Below are 22,965 nucleotides of genomic sequence, written 5' to 3'. Positions count from 1 at the left end.
ATTTCGAGAAAAAAATTATATTAATATAATATTAATATATTATTATTTTATTTAGAATATTATATTATTATTTTCTCTACTGTGATTAATGTTGATCTATATTTAATAATATAATAACTGAGCTAGAAATCTACTGGTAATCGATAAAACCGACATTCTTAGATGAACTTAGCACTGTTAATGCTTTATCATATATCTTTTATTCTCATGATTATCTAGTTACTAGTGTTATTTACACTAAGTAACTCAATGTTTATCCATTAGTAGTGTAATTACATAAGTTCTAATACATCTAGCTTTAGTAATTATCATTTCTTAAGATATTTTTACATAAAAATCTTGGATAATTCTTATCCAAAAGCCACGGCTTCCTATGTATCATTATTACCATCATTTTAACTTTCTAAACAAGTAAAATTTCAAAAATCACCATGGGAGAAAATGGAAGAACTTCCATGAATACCTGAGCTTCTTTCTTTGTTCTTTCTCAAACCAAAACCCCTATCAGAAATCTAATCCGACCAAAGTGTTCACCTCTTCCTCCTCTTCATTTCTATGTCACTTTTCATGGAGTAAATCAAGGTATGATGGCTGCTCTTCCTCCTTGAAGTTTCAGCCATGGTGGAGAAATCAAGCTAATGATGTTTTCTTCATGTTTTCTCTTAGCATCTCTTATTCACTCACCATAAGCTCTAAGAAAACATGATTTATAGCTGCTTTAAGGTGAGAAAAACCTTCTTTTCATCATCATGAAGCTTCAGCCTTCATTGTTCATATGGTTCTAAAGTTATTTTTCATATTAAAATAGGCGTAAAGTGCTTCTGGAAGCTTGTTTTTGGTGCAACTTTGGGCAGCAGCAAAGGAGGTAAGGTTTGGTAAATTAATCAATGATTAGTTTTGTTCTTAGAGTGCTAAATCAGATCTTGTTGCTTGAGGCTTTATTTTGAGTGTTTGTGGGGTGGTTTGAACATGAAATCTTGTTGTTTTATGCTTGAAAATAAAGTTTATGATGGTTTTGAAGTTGCTGTTGTTGCTGCTGGAAAAAATGGCTTTCTAGCCATGAAATTCATGATATTTGGTGATTATTTTATTTGTATTTGATGGCTGAAATTTTGCTCTTTGGTTTAATAAAAATCAGGTACAAATTGGTTACCGAAAAGATTGAAAAACTAGCTAGAAATCAAGTGGAAATCTGATGAACTTTCAGAAAAGTGTTTTTGGTTTTTGAAGGATGTGAAAACGTTTATTTTGATGGTTTTGGGGTCAAAATTCAATTATTAAAAATTTTGTGGTTGAAAATTAATTAATAAGAAGTTAAGGGGCTAAAGTGTAAATATTAAAAGTTAAGGGGGTTAAAATACAATTTCCAAAAAGTTTAGGGGTCAAAATGCAATTTTTGAAAGTTGAATAAAATATTATTATTTTAATATTAAAATATTAAAATATTATTTTATTAATAATATTATTTTATTAATAATAGTAAAATATTGATAAAAAGACAGTTTTTCCTAAAAGTCTCAAGAATGTAGTTTTGAATTTAGAATTCTTTAATTCTCTTTATTAAACACCTAAGGCAAGGTATAAAAGAAGGTATTGAGGTAGATAAGGGAATGAAAAGGAATCAGAAACTTTTAAACATGTTAGAAAGAAAAGGAGTTAAAAGTTATATAACAGTATGTTTGACCTTACATAGTAAGCAGAGAATTGTGAGATCACTGTGATGTTGTGATGCTCAACTTATGATTGCCAAAAGTATGGTTATGTATGAATTATGAGCCTTAGAGTGATGCTTGTGAGTATTGTGCAGGGACGCCCGTATTGTGCTATTACTTCCTAGACAGGTTGTGGTAAAGAGAGTACCAGCCCTGCAAGCTGAATGCTTGGAAGAGGCCTGATTCGCATACCTACGGTATATTGAGATTTAAGCAAATACCAGCCCTACAAGTCGAGAGTACTTAATTGAGGGTATGCAGTACTTAATCTGGGATTTAGTTCTGGGAAGGCCTTGTCTGACCTGGAGGGTCGGATTCCGTCGGGTGTAGGTCGAAACCGACAAATGAGCTCATTACCTGCAGTAGGATCAGACATGCATCATACTTGTTTGTGCATAGCTGTGTGATTGCATATTGAGTGTGATTGTGCATATATCTCTTGTTTCTTCTGCTACTTGTGTTTTGGCTTACACTGCTGTTATGTATATATATATTTTTATATTTGACTGAACTTAATAATGATTATGTGATCACAGACATTATAAATGAACTTAATTGTGAAACCCTGACCTTATTAAGAACTCCCCAGTTCTTATCCCTTACACCTCTACAGATGGACACGGGAGTCCTATTCTACGAAATTGACCACCCGAATGTGCACGAGGACCCTATACGTGGCGAATATTACATCTATTGTGTGGCTTCTCGTATTTGTAACTATGTAGTACATGGTAGACCTTTTCAGTACCTTATCAGTACTCCTTACTTTGATCCAGACGCACCTTATGATTTTCCTCTCTCTTGGTTACATCCTGGCGGACCTGGGATACCTCATCCAGAGGAGCAGATGCCATCTCCACCTGAGCCCCCTTTGCTTGATAAGCCTATAGCTGCACAGCATATTCATGAGGCACCTCCTGCACATTTTATACTTGATGAGTGGGGTGTTCCCATGTTGTCACCCGAGCTTGATCCTTTACCTGAGCTGATCGAGCCACCTGCTTTTGATGAGTAGTAGGAGCACGATTATGATCAGATTATGGAGGCGCCACTCCCTTCTCCTGACTGCATATTGTTTGGTAGCCATCCTTTTATGGTTTCTGTGGCCTGCAGTAGCTCCTCTGCTATTGCTCCGACAGTTAAAGAGGACGAAGAAGAAGAAGATCCGGAGGAGGATCCCAACATCATAGTTATCTCTTCTGACAGCGATGAGCCAGGCGAGGCGCTGGCAGATGGGCATTACCACTCGCCCGGTGGTCTTCCGTGTGGTGTTTTTGGATTAGTGGTGAGGAGACTTTTTGAGACGTCCAGTCTAACTCCGGTACCCTAGAGTGTCTCCCTCTCTTTTGTTAGCATGCTTAGAGGGAATAGGCATATCATAGAGTTAGGCTAGCTTGGGTGCCAGCTTAGGGGCTTTTTGGATAGGCCAGGCCCTGGGACGTCTTATGTACATATATGCATATATTATATGTGTTACTAACTGAGGGGTGCTGTATTATAACTCTGTACTGATATAACTGAGCCACTTCTGTATCATGATGTATATAATAGTATGTTGTTTTATATTCTGTTGTCTTTTGTTTCATGTATGTGAATATTTAATTACTCATTGATTTATGAAATATATGCGACTTTAAACTATTTTTGTTTTAAGAAAAATTACTCGTAAAATTCACGGGGTATTAACAGCGAACAGGCTTATATTTATTAATTAATAATATATAAAGGAAGGACAAGTTGGCAACGTTCAATTCTAGTATGCTCTAGACATGCTAAGAGTTGGGCCGCTACACACCACAGCCCTTAAGAACAAAATTTTTAGCTTGAATATCATCAAATTTCATCAAATTTTCACCAAAATTTCAACAAGAATCACTCATATAAACAATCAATTTCAAGCATAACAAAATCATATCATAATAACAAAACTCAAACACAATTAATCAAGATTAATTTCATCCAATCCTACCTTGATTTGCTGCTTCTAATTTCAGTTGCTTCCTAAGGTGTTCTTTAAGCACTTTTTCCTCCTAAAACACATCAAGAATAACTTTGAATCCATAAAATCTCAACTGACTGATCCTTAATCAACATGTTAGGAAGGGATTTCTCCTCTTAAACGTGTTGGGAATGGAAGATTCTTGGCTCACAAATCAAGCTAAGCAAGAGATCTAAGGAAGGATATCATGAAAACACATGTTTAACATGGTTTTCCTTGAAAACCGAATTGAAGAGGGAGGGAGACAGCCATCTCACCTGATTTCCAGCCTTGATAAGTTACATGGTTATGAAGATAAAGAAGAGAGGATCATTTTGGTCAGATTAGAATTTTGATTTGAGTTTTAGTTAAAAAGAAATCAAGCTTTGAAGATTTAAGTGTCATGAAAGTTTCTCTCTTTTCTCTCTTGTAATTTTCGGCCAAAGGGAGCAAATGACCAACCTTGGAGTGTCTTGGGGGTGTAGGGTGAGCTTTGATTGGCTGCCTTGGATGTGGATTAAAATAATATTAAAGTATCTCAGGTGTATAATTACTAAAACTAGATAGATTAGAACACACACTTAACAACACTCTAGAGAATAATATCTGAGCTACTAGTATATATGATACTAGTAACATGATTAACATGAGAATAAAAGGTATATGATGTAGCATTAGCATTGTTAAAGTCATCAGAGAGTGATGGTATTAACCTACACTAGAAGATTGTGAACCCGATTAAACCGATCTCCTATTTTTAACTAAAACAGCTCAAATAATATTATAATATTATTCAAGCATCTCAAATATTAATATAATAGTAATGTTATATTACTATTTTTGGCTTAGATATGACATAATAATAATGAGAATTGAGAATCTTGATGATATAGCAAAGGTATTCCCTTTGCTGATCTTCTAGAAAACTCTGTATCTTCAGAAATCGGGTTTCACGCCAAGGAAGAAGGAGAAAAGAAACAAAACCCTCCTCCAAAAATTCAATTCCATATAACTTTCAATCCGGAGCTTCGATTGACGAGCCGTCAGTGGCCACAGGTTCGTCTTGGAATTCTCTACAAAACCCACCGAACAATTTAGTAAGGGAATTCCATTTTCTCACCCAATTCTCCCCTTTTCAGTTTGTGATTTTGGGTTTTGGTAATTGAGAGATTTTGTGTTTTTGATGGTTTAGGGGTACTCTAGCGGTGAATAATCACTAGATTTCGTCTATTTGACTTGCGGATAACGGTAAGGAAGCTCTAATCCTTGTGAATTGGTAATTTAGTGAGCTCAATATTGATTGTTGTGATATTGTATGAATTAGATCATGTATTTTGTTGAATTAGAGTTAAATTGGTGGATATTGGGAGCTTGGAATTGAATTCTAGGAGCTAAAATTTAATTTGTGAGGAGTTGGAGCTTTGGAGCTTGATGAACGGTGGATAATTGAGGTGTTTTGGGCTTAGGGAAGAATTGGCCAAGGTATGGTTTTGGTTTCTCGTAGTTAATGTTTAATGCCACGTGAAAACTTAAGCTAGAAGCCTTAAGATAGGAATGAACTGAATGAATTATTGATGGATTATGTATATAGTATATGATGTGTGCATAAAAGATGAATGAATTTGTATGAGTTGGATTTTGATTCTGATGAGTATAAATTAATGATGACTATTGATGTGTTGAGGGTTGATGGTAGGTTTATGAAATTGAATTGAATTGATTGGTTGAGAAATATGTAGTTTGATTTTATAAAAGAATTAATATTGGAACTGTTTTGATTTTGAAATTATTTGATACTATGAATGATTTGAATGACCAAGAGGTGTTTGGTTTGGTGGTCGGGACCCTTGAAAGGTGGCAGAAGTCCAAGTTTTAGAAGAGATACTGCCGAAAGTTTTATGAAAATAGGAGACTTTATTTGAAGTGGTTATTGATGCCAGGGCATCTAGGCCAGTTTCACTGACCTTTTCTTTACCGTTTTAAGGTAATTTCATGCATTTTCTTAGGAAATAAGCAAGTTTTGGATGAAATTTCATTTATACCTTGATTCAAGCAACTATTGTGAATTTTACATGATTTCATAAGGATTATGCAAGGATTGAATGAAAAATTGATGATGCATAATCTCATGACTTGGGCTAGAGCTTTGATACACTTTATTTACTTGATTTCAGGACAAAGGAAGCAAGAAGAAGCCACGTTAGCAGTCACGTTAACCTAATTAACGTAACCACTAACGTGGAATAGGGACAAGCTTGTAGTGTTAATGAAAAAGGTGATCGTCAATAACGCCTGCGAAGCCATCATAAGCCCACGTTAATTGCCACGTTAATTAGGTTAACGTGGTAGTTAACGTGAAGAAAAAGGGAGCTCCAGCGTTAGTGGTAAAAGTGAATACCACTAACGCTACAAGTTGGCAATTAGCCATGTTAACATAGTTAACGTGAACTCTAACGTGGAAGGGAAAGACAATGCCAACATTAGTGACACTCACCTTTGTCACTAACGTTGGATCAAGCCAACATTGCCCACGTTAGTGGTCACGTTAAGACCATTAACGTGAAAGTTAACGTGGAGCTAAGCATGATGAGCCAACGTTAGTGACACTCACCTTTGTCACTAACGTTGGAGATGGCATTCACTACCACGTTAATGGCCACGTTAACCTAGTTAACGTGAACTCTAACGTGGAGAGGTGAGGCGATTGGAGTATTAGTGACAAAGGTAAGTGTCACTAACGCTCTCGAAACTTAGGCATGCCCACGTTAAGAGCCACGTTAACCTAGTTAACGTGAACTCTAATGTGGGGAAAGGGGACACAATGCAACGTTATTGGAAAAGGTGATTCCCAATAACGTTTGCGAAGGATCATGAGGCAACGTTAGTGCCACTAACGTTGAAGTTAACGTGGACCATTTTGGGGTTGGAACGTTAGTGAGAAAGGTGATTGCCACTAATGTTCTCAAACCCACATTTTTACTTAGCGTTAACTCCACTAACGTCCTAACTAACGCCCATGCCTAACTCACCCTTTTCTACAAGCTGAGCCCACTAAACATTGTACTTGCTTTAACTCAAGATCTAAGGCCCACATCCAAGACTTGAAGACCTCACTAGAAGATCAAGAAGAGTAGTATATATAGGAGTAGTTTTGAACTATAGAGAAGCTTGGCACTTTGGAGAACTACCCTCTCTATATTTACTTTCTGCATTTTCTAGTTAAGCATGTATTCTTTTCTACCATTTTCCATTCCCAGAGCTATGAACAACTAAACCCCTTTCATTGGGTTAGGGAGCTCTGTTGTAATTTGATGGATCAATTATAGTTTTCATTCTTCTTCCTTTTTCTTTTCTCTTGATTTGCTAGAAAGCTTTCGATCTTAATTTAATTGGTTAGTCGTCTTGGAAAAGAAACTCTCCATAATTGGATCTTCTCTGAGCCTTGGACCAAATTAGGGTCTGGACGGATATAGTGACATGTAATCCTCCCAACACTTTGATTTGGAAATACATGTGTTATAATCAGTGACCACACTTCATCTCTTCCCTTGAGCAATTAAATCAAGGAATTGGGCAATTGTTCAAGCTTAGAGAGATTGTATTGCCAAGGAATTGGGATCCAATCACTTAAGATTGCCAAGGAGATCAATGAATGCATTGATTGAGGAAGGGATGAGAATGAACTTGATCCGGAGAATTCAACATCTTCAAAGCCCAATGAATTCCCCATTTCTGATCTTACCCATTCTCTTTACTTTCTACCATTTATTTTCGTGTTCATCTTCCCCAATCTTTATTTAAGATTCTGCACTTTATTTTCTGCTGTTTACTTTCTCGCCATTTAATTTCTTGCAATATCAATCACCTTCTGTTTAGCTCAACTAGCATACTCTTCCAACTAAAATTGCTTGACCAATCAATCCCTGTGGGATTTGACCTCACTCTATTGTGAGTTTTTACTTGACGATAATTTGGTATACTTGCAGAAGGGAAATTTGTTGAGAGACAAGTTTTCGTGCATCAGTTATTTAGAAAGATTTGAATTTTTATGGATTTTATAATTTAATTTTGAGTTATTAAAAAAAAGAAACTACGTTTTGAATTTGATTTATTTAAAAAAAGAATAAATTATATTTTAAGTCTGAATTATTGATTAACAGAATGGGAGGAATGATGATGGTTGAAAAAGAATGAAGAATGAAGAGATTATGATTTAAAGTATGATTTTTGAATGAAACTGAAAGATAATTGAGTGAGAGATTGAGTTTGAATGAAGGATGAGGAGGATTGATATTAAAGTACGATATTTGAATGAATTGAATGATTATGAAATGTATGTGACCGGGCAAGAGGCGGTGGCATTGTCCACCCACTCTGGGTCAATGATAAAGTTGTATGAGATATGATTAAGGATGAGGTTGGCTATGAGGAAGAGGAAGGTTGAGGACTGAGTTTGATTATGAATTTGAATAAATATGAATAAATTGTAATGATAATGAGAATGAATTTATGAATGTGACTCCGGGTAAGATGCAGTAGTGTTATCCACTTGCTCTAGAAAAGTTCGAGGCTTCGTGCAAGATGAAAGGGCTGAGTTCTGTCACCGCTTGCTCTGGGTTCAGAACTATAACACCACCTGGGTAAGAAGCAGGGTGAAGTTGTCCCCTGCTTTGGGTACGCGGGTAAGATGTAAGGGTTGTGGATAATTTATACGCTTTTTGGCATACATCATATGCATATGTGTGTTTTGTTTGATCGTGTATTGATGAGCGGATAATTTATATGCTTTTTAGCATTGTTTTTAGGTGATTTCTAGTGTGTTTTAGTTACTCTTTAGTATATTTTTGTTAGTTTTTATGCAAAATTCACATTTCTGGACTTTACTATGAGTTTGTGTATTTTTCTATGATTTCAGGTATTTTCTCACAAAAATTGAGGGACCTAAGCAAAAATCTGATTCAGATGCTGAGAAAGGACTGCAGATGCTGTTGGATTCTGACCTCCCTACACTCGAAGTGAATTTTCTGGAGATACAAAAGCCCAATTGGCACGCTCTCCATTTCGTTGAAAAGTAGACATCTTGGGATTTCCAGCAATGTATAATGGTCCATACTTTGCCCGAGACTTGATGGCCCAAACTGGCGTCCAAACGCCTACTAGAGACCCCTTTTTTGGCGTAAAGCGCCAGAACTGGCACCAAAGCTGGAGTTAAATGCCCAAACTGGCACGTAAGCTAGCGTTTAACTCCAAGGATGGCCTATGCAAGTGAAAGCTTCAAATCTCAGCCCAAGCACACACCAAGTGGGCTCCAAAAGTGGATTTCTGCACTATCTACTCATTTTCTGTAAACCTAGTTTACTAGTTTAGTATAAATAGCACTTTTTACTATTGTATTAGGGTCTTCTTTGGAATCCTTGAGATTTATGATCATCTTTGGGGAGGCTGGCCATTCAGCCATGCCTAGACCTTTTTCTCTTATGTATTTTCAACGGTAGAATTTCTACACCTCACAGATTAAGGTGAAGAGCTCTGCTGTTCCTCATGAATTAATGCAAGTACTATTATTTTTTCCTTCAATTCACTCCTACTTCTTCTCCAAGATATACTCTTGTACTTAATTCAGTTAAGTCAGACTGAAGGGGTGACCCGTGACAATCACCCACTATCTTCAGTACTAGCTTAGCCAAGATCCGCGTGCCTGACAACCACAAAGCGGTTTACATGATGTTCAACGTAGTCATTGGACGCCAGCCAAAATATACTCTCTTGGGTATCTAATCCATGGATTCGCATCATCTCTCCTGACAACAGAGCATCCGACCCCATGATAAGGATCTTCGTGGTATAGGCTAGAATCAATAGACAACATTCTTGAGATCCGGAAAGTCTAAACCTTGTCTGTGGTATTTTGAGTAGGATCTGGGAAGGGATGACTGTGAGGAGTTTCAAACTCGCAAATGTTGGGCGCAGTGACAGTGTGCAAAAGGATCAATGGATCTTATTCCGACACAAGTAAGAACTGACAGATGATTAGCCCTGCAGTAGCTGTGCCTGGTATTTTTCATCTGAGACGAGAAATCCGACAGTTGATTAGCCGTACAGAGACCGTAGCCGGACCATTTTCACTGAGAGGATCATACAACTTGTCATGGAAGGGAGCATGCATGATTGGATGAAGACAATAGGAAAGCAGAGGTTCAGGAGCAACAAAGCATCTCCAAACGCTTATATGAAATTCCCACCAATGAATTACATAAGTATCTCTATTTTATTTTATATTTTATTTATCCTTTAATTATCAAACTTATAACCATTTGAATCCGCCTGACTGAGATTTACAAGATGACCATAGCTTGCATCAAGTCGAAAATCTCCGTGGGGTCGACCCTTACTCACGTAAGGTATTACTTGGACGACCCAGTGCACTTGCTGGTTAGTTGTGCGGAGTTGTGAAAAGTGTGATCAGAATTTCGTGCACCAAATTTTTGGCGTCGTTGCCGGGGATTGTTCGAGTTTGGACAACTGACGGTTCATCTTGTTGCTTAGATTGGGTAATTTTATTTTATTTTTAAGCTTTTTATTTTTATTTTCAAAAAATATATTAAAAATACAAAAAAATTTAATAAAATCGTAAAAACCAAAAATATTTTTTTGTGTTTTTTGTTTGAGTCTAGTGTTAAATTTTAAGTTTGGTGTCAATTGCATGCTTTAATTTTTCTTAATTTTCGAAAACATATGCATTGTGTTCTTCATTGATCTTCAAGTTGTTCTTGATGATTTTCCTTGTTTTGATCTTTAAATTTTCTTGTTTTGCGTCTTTTCTTGTTTTTCATATGCATTTTCAAATCTATAGTGTCTAAACATTAAAAAATTTTTAAGTTTGGTATCTTGCATATCTTTCTTTTTAAAAATTTTCAAAAATATGTTCTTGATGTTCATCATGATCTTCAAAGTGTTCTTGATGTTCATCATGACATTCAAAGTGTTCTTGCATGCATTACTTGTTCCAATCTTAATTTTTCATGTTTTGTGTCATTTTGTTGTTTTTCTCTCTCCTCATTAAAAAAATATCTCTTTTCAAGTAAATAATACAGAGAAATGAAGATTCAGAACATACAGCAGAGGAATCACAGAGAAAAAGCTGGGCGTTTAGAAAAATGCCCAATAAGGAAGGAATTCTGGCGTTAAACGCTAGCCAGGGTATCTGGCTGGGCGTTAAACGCCCAAAGAGGTAGCATCATGGGCGTTAAATGCCAGTATGGATAGCATCCTGGGTGTTTAACGCCAGGATGACACAGGGGAGTTAATTTCGTTTCAAATTCAAATTTTTTTTCAAATTTTCATGTTTTAATTCATGATCTTAAAATCTTATCTTTCTCTTTTAATGCTTTTAAAAATTTTAAAACTAATTTTTCAAAAAATCTTTTTCTTAAATTTTAAAAAAAATCCTTGCTAACAATTAATGTTTTGATTCAAAAATTTCAAGTTTGTTACTTTCTTGTTAAGAAAGGTTCAATCTTTGAATTCTAGAATCATATCTTTTAGTTTTTTGTTAGTCAAGTCCTTAATTTTAAAAATCAAATTTTTTTAATTCCCTTTTTAATTTTCTTTTCAATCATATCTTTTCAATCATATCCTTTTTCAATCAGATCTTTTTCAATCATATCTTTTTTTTAATTTTAATTTCAAAATCTTTTTCTAACTTCTTATCTTTTTCAAAATTTATTTTCAAATCTTTTTCACTTCTCATTTTCGAAAATCTCTAACCCCTTTATCAAAAATTTTTTTAATTAACTAATTGTTTTAAATTCTAATTTTATGTTATTTCTTTTAAATTTTCGAAAAATCTTTCTCTCTCATCTCTTTCTATTTATTTTATTTAATTGCTAACATTCCTCCTCCACTCATCTAAAAAAATTTTCGAACTCACCTCCTTTCTCTTCTCATTCTTCTACTCCTTTTCCTCTAACACATCAAGTAGTCTCTATACTGTGACATAGAGGATTCCACTACTATCTTTTGTTCTCTTCTTTTTTATATGAGCAGAAACAGGGATAAAAACATTCTTGTTGAAGTTGATCCTAAACCTGAAAGGACTCTGAAGAAGAAGCTAAGAGAAGTTAAAGCACAACACTCCGGAGAGGACCTTACAGAGAATTTCGAAAAAGAAGTAGACATGGCAGCCAAACCCAACAACAATGCTAGAGATGCAAGGAAGATGCTTGGTGACTATACTACACCAACTTCCAACTTCTATGGAAGAAATATTTCAATTCCTGCCATTGGAGCAAATAACTTTGAGCTTAAGCCTCAATTAGTTTCTCTAATGCAGCAGAATTGCAAGTTTCATGGACTTCCATCGGAAGATCCTCATCAGTTCTTAGCTGAATTCTTGTAGATCTGTGATACTGTCAAGACCAATGGGGTTGATCCCGCAGTCTACAGACTTATGCTTTTTCCCTTTGCTGTAAGAGACAGAGCTAGGATATAGTTCGACTTACAACCTAGAAAAGGCCTGAACTCTTGGGACAAGTTGGTAAATGCTTTCTTGACCAAATTCTTTCCACCTCAAAAGATGAGCAAGCTTAGAGTGGACGTCCAAACCTTCAAACAGAAGGAAGGTGAATCCCTCTATGAAGCTTGGGAAAGATACAAGTAATTAACCAAAAGGTGTCCTTCTAACATGCTTTCAGAATGGAGCATCATATGTATATTCTATGATGGTCTATCTGAGTTGTCCAAGATGTCATTGGACCATTCTGCTGGTGGATCTCTTCATCTGAAAACACCTACAGAAGCCCAGGAACTCATTGAGATGGTTGCAAATATCCAGTTCATGTACACTTCTGAAAGAAATCATGTGAATAATGGGATGACTCAAAAGAAAAGAGTTCTTGACATTGATACTCTGAATGCCATATTGGCTCAGAACAAAATATTGACTCAGCAAGTCAATATTATTTCTCAGAATCTAACTGTATTGCAAGATGCATCCGGCAGTGCTAAAGAAGCCTCCTCAGAAGGAGAAGCTTATGATCCTGAGAATCCTGCAATGGAAGAGGTGAATTACATGGGAGAATCCTATGAAAACACCTAAATCCATCATGGAGGAATCATCCAAATTTCTCATGGAAGGATCAACAGAAGCCTCAATAAGGCTTCAACAACAATAATGGTGGGAGAAATAGGTTTGGCAATAGCAAACCTTTTCCATCATCTTCTCAGCAACAGATAGAGAATTCTGAGCAGAGCCTCTCTGGCTTAGCAAACATAGTCTCTGATCTATCTAAGACCACTCTCAGTTTCATGAATGAAACAAGGTCCTCCATCAGAAATTTGGAGGCACAAGTGGGTTAGCTGAGTAAAAGAGTTACTGAAACTCCTCCTAGTACTCTCCCAAGCAATACAGAAGAGAATCCCAAAAGAGAGTGCAAGGCCATAACTATAACCAAAATGGCCAAACCTGGAGAGAGTGAAAAGGCAGTGATTCCCAGTGAGGATGACCTCAAGGGACGTACTGACCAATAAGGAGTCCCCTATTGAGGAACCAAAGAAATCTGAGGCTCATACAAAGACCATAGAGATTCCACTGAACTTACTTTTGCCATTCATGAGCTCTGATGAGTATTCTTCCTCTGAAGAGGATGAAGATATTATTGAAGAGTAAGTTGCCTAGTATATAGGAGCAATCATGAAGCTGAATGCCAAGTTATTTGGTAATGAGACTTGGGAGGATGAACCTCCATTACTCATCAATAAACTGAATACCTAGATTCAGCAGACATCACCTCAGAAGAAACCGAATCCTGAAAAGTTCTTAATACCTTGCACCATAGGCACCATGACCTTTGAAAAGGCTCTGTGCGACCTAGGGTCATGTATCAACCTAATGCCACTCTCTGTAATGGAGAAACTAAGGATCTTTGAGGTACAAGCTGCAAGAATCTCGCTAGAGATGGCAGACAAATCAATGAAACAGGCTTTTGGACTTGTAGAGGATGTCTTAGTGAAGGTTGAAGACCTTTACATCCCTGCTGACTTCATAATCCTAGACACTGGGAAGGATGAGGATGAATCCTTCATCCTTGGAAGACTCTTCCTAGCCATAGCAAAGGCTGTGATTGATGTAGACAGAGGAGAGTTAGTCCTTCAATTGAATGAGGACTTCCAATCCCTTAAATCACTTAACGCACATATCACAGCATCTAATGGTAATAAGAGAGGATTAATATTAGCAAATATAAGGCCAAAGAAGTATATTTTCAATCATAGCACAAAATCAGGAAGGAGAATGTAAAGCTATGCATTTTATATGAACAAGTGTATGAAAGATTGATAAAATCCACTCAATTGAGCAGAAGATAAACCGTAAAATAGCGGTTTATCGACTACCTTGTCTTTAAGACTCAAAGATCTTCTTCTATAAACATAGAGAAGAAGCATGAAAAGCTTCTCTCAATAAAGAGTCAGACAGAACCCCACACTCAACTTCTAAGTTTGGTGTTGGGAGGCCACAACCATGCTTTGAGCATCTATGAAGCTCTGAAAGAGCTTCCTGTCAAGCTATTGACATTAAAGAAGCGCTTATTGGGAGGCAACCCAATTTTATTTATCTATATTAATTACTCTTTCATTTTATTTTCCACCGTTATTATATGTCTTCTTTAGGTTGATGATCATATGGAGTCACAAAAATAGCTGCAGAATTAAAGCAAGAATAAAAAATAGCACACTCTGGTGGACGAGCTTAGTGGCATTTAAACGCCAATAAAGATAGCAAAATGGGCATTTAACGCCCAGTCTGGCAGTATTCTAGGCGTTAAACACCAGAAATGGCAGCTAGACTGGCATTTAATGCCAGAAAAAGATGTCTGGTGTCTGGCTGGCGTTAAATGCCAGTAAGGATAGCAGAATGGGTGTTTAACGCCCAGTCTGACAGCATTCTGGGTGTTAAATGCCAGAACTGGCAGCCAGACTGGCGTTTAATGCCAGAAAGGGGTATCAGCCTGGCATTTAATGTTAAAAATGCCACATAGAGGGCATTTAAATGCCAGAAAGGTGTAGGAATGAGAAATCCTTAACACCTCAAGATCTGTGGACACCATAGGATCGCTACCTACCCCAACTCACTCTCATTCCTCTTCATACCTTTCTATAACACTCTTCCCCAAACACCATTCACCTATCAAATCCTACCCTCTTCCCCATAATCTCTTCACTACTCACATCCATCCATAATTTCCCATCATATAACTCACCTACCCCCACCCACTCAAATTCAAACCATTTCCCTCCCAAACCCAACCCCTATCACACGGATTCCCTCTCCCCCTTACCCTATAAATACCCCTCCTTACTCCTTCATTTTCACACATCATAAACACTCCCAACCCCCCTTGGCCGAACCACTCACCCCCTCTATCTCCTCCTTTTCTTTTTCTTCTCCTCCTTTCTTTCTTCTTTTGCTTGAGGATGAGAAAACCTCTTAAGTTTGGTGTGGGAAAAAGCTATGCTTTTTGTTTTTCCATAACCATTAATGGCACCTAAGACCAGAAAAACCTCTAGAAAGAGAAAAGGGAAGGCAATTGCTTCCACTTTCGAGTCATGGGAGATGGAGAGATTCATCTCAAAGGTCCATCAAGACCACTTCTTTGAAGTTATGGCTAAGAAAAAGGTGATCCCCGAGGTCCCCTTCAAGCTCAAAAAGAGCGAATATCCAGAGATCCGACAAGAGATTCAAAGAAGAGGTTGGGAAGTTCTCACCAACCCCATCCAACAAGTCAGAATCTTAATGGTTCAAGAGTTCTATGCTAATGCATGGATCACTAAGAACCATGATCAAAGTGTGAATCCGAACCCAAAGAATTGGCTCACAGTGGTTCAAGAGAAATACTTGGATTTCAGTCTGAAAACTGTGAGGTTGGCATTCAACTTGTTAATGATGCAAGGAGATCTTCATCCTTTCACAAGAAGGGTCAACTTTGATCAAAGGTTTGACCAAGTCCTCATGGATATCTGTGTGGAAGGAGCCCAATAGAAGAGAGACTCCAAAGGCAAGCTGGTTCAACTGAGAGGGCTTGACCTCAAACCCATGGCTAGAGGATGGTTAGAGTTCATCCAACGCTCTATCATTCCCACTAGCAACCGGTCTGAAGTAACTGTGGATCGGGCTATCATGATCCATAGTATCATGATTAGAGAGGAAGTGGAAGTTCATGAGATCATACCTCTAGAACTATACAAGGTGGCTGACAAGCCTTCCACTTTGGCAAGGTTATCCTTTCCTCATCTCATGTGTCACCTATGCAATTCAGCCAAAATTGTTATAGAGGAAGACATCCTCATTGAAGAGGACAAGCCCATCACTATAAAGAGGATGGAGCAAACAAGAGAGTCCACTCACAGACCTCAACAAAAGCATGAGGAAGTCCCTCATCAAGAATTCCCTGAGATGCCTCAAGGGATGCATTTTTCTCCACATAACTATTGGGAAAAACTCAACACCTCTTCAGGAGATTTAAGTTCCAATATAGAGCAACTAAGGATGGAGCACCAAGAGCACTCCATTATCCTCTATAAAATTAGAGAAGACCAAAGAGCTATGAGGGAGGAGCAACAAAGGCAAGGAAGAGATATTGAGGAGCTCAAGCACTCCATAGGATCTTCAAGAGGAAGAACTAGCCGTCATCACTAAGGTGGACCCGTTCTTTAATTTCATTGTTCTTATTTTTCTATTTTTCGGTTTCCTATGCTTGATGTTTTGTCTATGTTTGTGTCTTTATTATATGATTATTAGTGTCTAGTGTCTATGTCTTAAAGCTATGAGTGTTCCATGAATCCTTCACCTTTCTTAAATGAAAAATGTTTCTATTTAAAGAACAAGAAGTACATGAATTTCGAATTCTATCTTGAAATTAGTTTAATTATTTTGATGTAGTGGCAATACTTTTTATTTTCTGAATGAATGCTTGAACAATGCATATTTTTTATAGTGAAGTTTATGAATGTTAAAATTGTTGGCTCTTGAAAGAATAATGAAAAAAGAGAAATGTTATTGATAATCTAAAAAATCATAAAATTGATTCTTGAAGCAAGAAAAAGCAGTGAAAAACACAAAGCTTGCGAAAAAAATGGCAAAAAAAGAAAGAGAAAAAGTAAGTAGAAAAAGCCAATAGCTCTTTAAACCAAAAGGCAAGAGAAAAAAGCCAGTAACCCTTTAAACTAAAAGGTAAGAGTAAAAAGGATCCAAGGCTTTGAGCATTAATGGATAGGAAGGCCAAAAGAATAAAATCATGGCCTAAGCGGCTAAATCAAGCTGTCCCTAACCATGTGCTTGTGTCTTGAAGGTCCAAGTGAAAAGCTTGAGACTGAGTGGTTAAAGTCATGATCCAAAGCAAAAAGAGTGTGCTTAAGAACACTGGACACCTCTAACTGGGGACTCTAGCAAAGCTGAGTCATAATCTGAAAAGGTTCACCCAGTTATGTGTCTGTGGCATTTATGTATCCGGTGGTAATACTGAAAAATAAGATGCTTAGGGTCACGGCCAAGATTCATAAGTAGCTGTGCTCAAGAATCAACATACTGAACTAGGAGAATCAATAACACTATCTTAATTCTGAGTTCCTATAGATGCCAATCATTCTGAATTTCAAAGGATAAATGAGATGCCAAAATTGTTCAGAAGCAAAAAGCTACTAGTCCCGCTCATGTAATTGGAACTAAGCTTCATTGATATTTTGGAATTTATTGTATATTATCTTCTTTTTATCCTATTTTGTTTTCAGTTTCTTGGGGACAAGCAACAATTTAAGTTTGGTGTTTTGATGAGCAGATAATTTATACGCTTTTTGGCATTATTTTTAGGTAATTTCTAGTATGTTTTAGTTACTCTTTAGTATATTTTTGTTAGTTTTTATGCAAAATTTACATTTCTGGATTTTACTATGAGTTTTTGTATTTTTCTGTGATTTCAGGTATTTTCTGGCTGAAATTGAAGGACCTGAGCAAAAATTTGATTCAGAGGCTGAGAAAGGACTGCAGATGCTGTTGGATTCTGACCTCCCTGCACTCGAAGTGGATTTTCTGGAGCTACAGAAGCTCAATTGGCACACTCTCAATTGCGTTGAAAAGTAGAAATCTTGGGCTTTCCAGTAATGTATAATAGTCCATACTTTGTGACATGACAGAAATTGGCCGATTAAGAATTTATAGAGAAAACAGCGTTGCAAGTACAGTTATCACCCGACTAAAATCCGCTTATCAATTTAGTAGGGGTTTTCACAAAATTTAGAAATAAAATACTAGGAGTATGAATCCCAGGTCATCTCCCAACAAGTTACAGAAAGAGTGCTATTTTATTAATCAGAGGTGTTCCAAGAGATTTTTGAGTTTGAGAAATAAAGAAATAAATGATTGAGAATTTATATAATTCAAATAAAAGCCTTGACCGGGAGAAGATTAAATGGAAGTTCTATCCCTGTTGAACTTTCCCAAGTCTAATAATAAAAGGGTTGTTATCCTACTTAGTTATCCCTTATATAATAAGGGAAAGTCAAGAAACTCTCAAACTAATCCTATCGCTTGCGTCCTAATCCTTTCATAAGAAAGGATTAGAGTCAAAGACAAGAGAATTAGCCAACAACTTCCAATTAATATTAACACTTGAGTATTCCAACTCAAGGTTTTCCTTTTAATCAACTCCCAATCAAGTTAGGGAACTACTCCATTATCATGAATATAACTTTCACAGAATTAAGAGAGGAATAAAAGGAGGACATGATAATTAATAACTAAAAATCAATTAAAAGTAAAAATGATTCTTTGCATTAATAAATTCCAAAATCATGAACATACTTATCTAAACAGAGTCAATGGGCAATAAAAGAGTAAAGGAATAGAGAAACAAACTAGAATAAGGAAGCTCCAATGGAGGTAATGACTCTTTTCAATATCCAAGGCAAAGCAATAAAACTCTAGAACTATGAATGTGAAGAAAACCTAGAGGAAGAAGTAGAATTATCTCTAGATTCTAAAACTAAAAACTAAAACTATGCAGAATGAGAATGTCCCTTGAGTCTCTGCTGTTTCCTAGCTCTAGTATTTACTGGCCCAAAATCACCCCCAGTGATTTCTGCGATTTCTGCAGGTCGCGAATATCACGCGTGCGCGCCAGGTGCACGCGCGTGTCATTTGTGCTTTTTGCTTGTTGCGCATCCACGCCAGGTGCGTATGTGCGTCGATGTGTGGAAGCACTGATGTGCGCGTGCGTGCACCTCGCTGGTCAGCTTCTTTATTTCCTTGTGTTCCTTCCATTTTTGCAAGCTTCCTTTTCATCCTCTAAGCCATTCCTGCCCTGTAAAGCCTGAAAACACTTAACGCACAGATCACGGCATCGAATGATATAAAGGGGAATTAAAAGTATATAATTTAGGTGTCTAGGAAGCAAGTTTCTAACCATAGGATAAAGTTGGGAAGGAATTGTAAAATCATGCAAATCATATGAATAAGTGAGTAAAGAGTTGATAAAGACCACTCAAATTAGCACAAGATAAACCATGAAATAGTGGTTTATCAAACTCTCCACACTTAAACATTAGCTTGTCCTCATGCTAAGCTCAAGGAGACAGAAAGAATGAATAGGGGAAAGTAAGACTCATGGAATGCAATGCAACCTATACATATGAATGCAACTACATGATGAAATGTCTATACCTACTTGGTTAAGAAAATAAACAAGTTCTTCAAGACAAACAGAAATCAAATTCCACTAATCCAAATCACACAATAAAAGTAAAGTAAACTTGGGAAGAGACAGCTCATGAAAGCTGAGAACATAGAGTTAAGCTTGAACCCTCACTAGGAGCATATATGCACTCTAGTCACTCAGGTGTATAGGGTAATCCACTTTAGTCTCCTCCATTCATGCCTTCTAAACCCTTGTTCTTCATCTAACTAATCAACAAATATCTAATGCACACATGCAAACATCATGAGGTGTTTCTTAAGGTTGTAATGGGGCTTAGGTAAGGGTGAGGGTACATGTATGGCCAAGTGAGCTGAAAATTGAATTCTTGATTATCCTAATTTCTCACCTAATACACACACGCACATTCCCTATGCTTCTGAAATCATGCCTAACTACCCATAGTCTCACTTTGTATGTTGCATCTACTCATGCACTTAATTGTTCTTTTTATTTCACCTCATATGCACTGATTCTTTTTATTAAACTTATCATTTGGGGTGCTTTCATTCCCCTAGACTTAAACTGAAACAATCATTTTTTTAAAGCATTGTAGTACCAATGCATTTGGTTTCCATAATTTCACATGAGTAGCATTCAGACCTTAGATATTTATCAATTAACATACATTCTTATTAACCCGAGTTCCCATAGTTTTCCCCACACTTAGCTTGCACACAATCTCCATCTTAAGCTAACCAAAGATTCAATTAAGGTAAGTACTTGTTTTTCTGCTTAAGGCTAGTGATGTGGTAATATAGAGAATAAAGGGGATATAGAGGTTCAAAGTGGCACACAAGGGATAATTAGAATGGTAGGTCATTTAGGATAGTAAGCTAATTACAAATGATGGCCTCAATCATACATATGCATAAATACATTAAATAATGGACATATAGAATGGAACAAACCATAGATTGCAATCATAGAGGAGAGAAAACACACAAGAATAAAAGTAATGGTTAAATGATGTAACCATACAATTAGGCTCAAAATCTCACTGGTTTGTGTGTTCTAGCTCTAAACAATGTTCCAATTTACAGTATTCAAACAAGTTTAACATAGGATTTTGGTTTGAATTAATGATATCTTCAAAAATAGGGTCTTTGAAAAGAACTTATTATTTTTCAAGCAGGCAAAGTGCACATGCAACTAATTATTACTATGCAATCTATTCTATCTTAAACAAAAAGAAAATTTATCTACTGGTGCTAAGAGAGAGAAAAGTTACCTCCGGAAGTCAGGTACTGACCGACCTCCCCACACTTAAAACTTGGCGCCGTCCTTGGTGCCATCAGTTAGGAGCAAGGGAATGCTGGAAGTGTTGCCTCCAGTGTCTGGTTCGCCTTGGCTACCTGTGCTACTAGATGAAGGGGAGTCTGAGGTGTCCTGTGGTTCTGGAAGTGGGTGTGTACCAACAACTAGCTCCTTGAGGTATGTAAATCGGCGCTTGTTACGGTGCTCCCTGTGCTTTGCCTACCGGTCTAGCCAGTTCAACCTCTGAAGTATCTGAAGGAGCAACTGATTTGTTGAAAGTGCTTGTGATGTGGAAGGAGAAGAGATATCTCTGGCCGGGTCTTCAGTCCGGCTAGTAGTGGCTACTGTGGGTCTGATGTATTTCTCACTCGGAACATATTGATCATCCCGAGGAAGCATGGCCCTGGTGTCTCCAGCTCTATAGGGGACTCTGGCTGCCGAGACCAAATCTGAAACCAAGGTGGGAAAAGGTAAGTTGCTCGCAATATGTACGTGTCCCATGGCATGCCGAATGTGTCTTGGTAAGTTGAGGGGCTGGTCTGTAAGGATACACCAGATGAGAACAGCCATGTCTGTAGTGAAGGAGGTCTCGTGAGTGCTCAGAAAGATGTAGTAGGACATAATATGTGCCCACACTCGAGCCTCTAAGGTAAGTGCGGAAGCCAATATGCTCTTAGGCCAGGATCGATGGTAACCATAGATCCAGGTGCTGCCAGGTTGTGTTATGACTCTGAGGACCGCATCCCAGTCAAATTGATATCGCTGGCACTTGAGAGAGGTTTCCTGAAATGCGTCCAATCCTTCTGGAGCAGGGGGAAGATCCAAAACTTGCTGAATGGCCCTTTCGGAGATGGGGACTTGCTTCTGACGAACATAGACAGACTGCAGGTTTGGCATGTGAAAATTAGAGTAGAATTTAACTACCCATGTAAGATTGACCTACCGTGGCTGCTTCCTTAAGAAATCCCAGTGTCTTTGTTCAATGCCGGGCTCTATCAGGTCAACAATGTTGGTAGGGAGGATAAGAAGGTGCTCATTATTGTAGTTTTTTGCCGCCAGAATAGGGAACATCTGCTCACAGAAGCAGTTAGTGAACCACGCAGTGTCTTTTGCGGGAAATGCTTTTTCAAATTCATTGACCTTGATGATCCTCTTGACTCGCTTTGTTGATGGTTTGACAGCTATTGAAGATGGTTCCGCAGCTAGCGCTCTTTTTGTTCCTCTCTTTGCCAGTGGTTTGGGGACAGCTTTCTCTTTACCTTTCTTAGTGGCCATCCTTAAAGGGAAAAGGGAAGTAGCATGTAAGTCCAAGGGTTAGAGCAAGGAAGAGGACCTTAAAAGTGATGATCTTGCCAAGGTAAAGAAAGATGTCGTTAACACATGGTCGCGACTTCATGTAATTAGGACATCAATAGAAATATAGCAAGAAAGATGAAGGCAATTAAATGCAAGAGGTTTATTGGCATGCCGGCAAAAGCATGAGTAGCATGGATCAAGCATTAATTGCGAAAAATGTATTATCACTTGTAACAAATTAACAATCATGTTTGTATTGAAAATTATATTAAATTAATAAAATATGGAAAGGGTTTTGTGAAAAACAGGCATTAGAGTAGAAAGATAGAACAATTAAAATTGCACAATGCCATATGGGCTTTTTCACAAACACTTAAAAAATCACCCATTAAGATATCTAATACCAAGTAAAATAATGCAAAAGTAAATAATTAAGAGGAAGAAGGGAGAGAAAATAGAAAGAAAGAACCTTGAGAAGAGGATGAAAAGAGAGAGATAGTGGATAATGTGAGTGAGAAAGAAGTGAGAGGAGAGGAAGAAGAAGAAGATAAAGAAGATAGATAGAGAAGATAGATAGAGAAGAAGAAGAAGGAAGAAGAAAGGAGGAAGAAAGAAATTAGGATTGGGAAAGATAGAATTAGAATTAGGGAGGGAGAAAGAATGAGAACTGGCGGTGCTGGGAATTAGTGGTGCGGTGCAATCGACACGGACGCACACTGCATGCGTCCGCGCGGATTGCGCAAAAAGGTAGGGGTGCGTAGCCACCAGGTGCGCGTACGCGCGGGTCACTATGTGCTTATAGCACAGTACCCACCCCAGACCAGCACAACTCTCTGCTCGAACCAGGTTTTATGTCGATTTCGACATCGACGCAGACGCGCCCTTGGCGCGGATGTGTCGGTCGCCAAGAGAGAAAATGGTGCGCACGCATACAGTACGCGAACGCGTGGGTTAGAAGGTGCCTAAGGCACGTTTCCAG

General features: G+C 37.6%; 1 non-coding gene across 1 annotated transcript; it reads right to left on the bottom strand.

Moving 5' to 3' along the window:
- Positions 1-12,271: 12,271 nt before the first annotated feature.
- LOC127742646 (small nucleolar RNA R71) lies at positions 12,272-12,379 on the bottom strand. Its single transcript, XR_008003997.1, has one exon. It is a non-coding gene; the product is annotated as a small nucleolar RNA R71 (small nucleolar RNA).
- Positions 12,380-22,965: the final 10,586 nt, after the last annotated feature.

Source organism: Arachis duranensis, chromosome 1 (genome assembly GCF_000817695.3).
Source record: "Arachis duranensis cultivar V14167 chromosome 1, aradu.V14167.gnm2.J7QH, whole genome shotgun sequence".
NCBI classification, from domain to species: Eukaryota; Viridiplantae; Streptophyta; class Magnoliopsida; order Fabales; family Fabaceae; genus Arachis; species Arachis duranensis.
Note: the sequence above shows the minus strand (reverse complement) of the source record. Positions and strands in the feature narration are given on the sequence as shown.